Source organism: Bactrocera oleae, chromosome 2 (genome assembly GCF_042242935.1).
Source record: "Bactrocera oleae isolate idBacOlea1 chromosome 2, idBacOlea1, whole genome shotgun sequence".
NCBI lineage: Eukaryota > Metazoa > Arthropoda > Insecta > Diptera > Tephritidae > Bactrocera > Bactrocera oleae.
In genome coordinates this window covers 58,298,130-58,299,796 of record NC_091536.1, presented here as the reverse complement: position 1 = coordinate 58,299,796, position 1,667 = coordinate 58,298,130, and the positions used below count along the sequence as shown (strand labels likewise).

At 36.5% G+C, this 1,667-nt stretch overlaps 1 long non-coding RNA gene across 1 annotated transcript; it reads right to left on the bottom strand.

Moving 5' to 3' along the window:
• Positions 1-462: 462 nt before the first annotated feature.
• On the bottom strand, positions 463-1,046 carry LOC138859047 (uncharacterized). Its single transcript, XR_011398094.1, has 2 exons — positions 930-1,046; positions 463-690 (listed from the first exon to the last, which is right to left on the bottom strand). It is a non-coding gene; the product is annotated as an uncharacterized lncRNA (long non-coding RNA).
• Positions 1,047-1,667: the final 621 nt, after the last annotated feature.

The following is a 1,667-nucleotide window of genomic DNA, read 5'->3' as shown; positions in this document are numbered from 1 at the left end:
CCCATGTTGTATAAATGCTTCTTGAGTTTGCAATGGCCAGTGTAGAATGCGACAAGTAGCCGGAATTTATTTCTTGGGAGATTGATTACATTTTTAAACCTACTGAGGTTGTATTATTGCATTAGCAACCTGGCATGGCGCATGCCTTGGAGTTGTTGCCAATGTCTCTCTGCCTACTCTTTCCTCCTTGCAGAGCAGCCCCTTTATGATACGAGGATCAACCGCAATCAGCATCACTTCCAGTGCTGTTGTCGGGCACGTACGCATTGCACCCGACACTCAGATGCAGGCAAGTCGTTGCAGGTTCGATAGTTGAAGTCCCACCCAAGTCTGCGATGCTTGTGAAGCCCAAGCCACCGCCCCATATGTAATAAGCGGTCTCACGATCATAGTGTACATCCACCTGATAATCCTTGGGTTACAGCCCCAGGATTTCCCGGCGAATCGATTGCACACCATGAGTGTTTTTGTAACCTTGACTCTCATCAGGTCCACGTAGCTTTAGAGAAAAGTCATTTGGAAGACTTTTACCATGAGCATGGCATTCTTCGCAAGAAACTTATTATAAACGGGCTTTTTTTTTTGATAAAACCAAAGAAGTCGTTGAAAACTCTTTATATTCCCCAACTCATATTAAGTAACCAGTGTAGTCCGAGGATGCATGTAACGCATAATAGCTTTAGCTTTCCCCTAAAGTGGAAAAAGGAAGGTTTTTATACACCTATAGAAAAAATAGACAGACATTTTTGCACTTACCATGTACATCATTTAAGCCCGATGGTACAGACCGCCAAGTCATACGCCGATCTACACGCTTTTTAAAATTTGTTTGGGTGGCAACACTTCAAGCTCTTAAGCTGTAATTTTTTCGCTGTGTACTTTTGTGTTTTTATTTTAAAAAATTCTTCAAGTTTAATTGATTTTTTTACCGTGTTAATACAATTTTTAGTGATTTAACTCTGAGTTGCAAGATAAGTATTAAATGTTCTTAAGTTTTGTGCAGTATTAAAAAGTTTAAACTTTCCAATTTTCGGTGCCGAGTCAGCTTTTTGTGTTGTGTTTCATTTTGTTTTATTTTATTCTATTTTCTCTCTTTATTTATCTAATTTTCTTCTTTATTTACAGCTGTGTTGCGTTTAGCCTTTTATTTGTTACAGTGCTTCTAAAACTGCTCGCTATATTGCTTTTTCAAACTATCTTAGTTTTAAACTTTGATAAAAAAATTGCTATTATTATTGCGTTTGTTCTTAATCGAATTTATTATTATTAATATTTTATTAACACACTAATTTATTATATACCTATTAAATTTTGTTCTACTTACTCTTTTATTTGATCTTCATTCTTGTGGTTTATTATGTCTTGTAACTTCCCCAATTGTAACATTAAAGGCGAGTCAGATCGCTACGTTTCACGCTGGCTTTGTGATGGGATTGCCCATATTAAATGTGCTGGACTGACAGGTAGAATCTTAGATTCTATTCTCGACTGTAAGGGATTGCGTTGGTCCTGTTTAAATAGTAGATTTATTGAAATCGATATATTTAAAGTTTATAGGGACACACGCAATGGCTTTAACGAAATCGGTCGTGATCTTGTAAGCCTCACTGAAAAATTTAGGCACTATGAAAAATTATTTAAATCTTTTAAGTGCCTGAATGATTCTC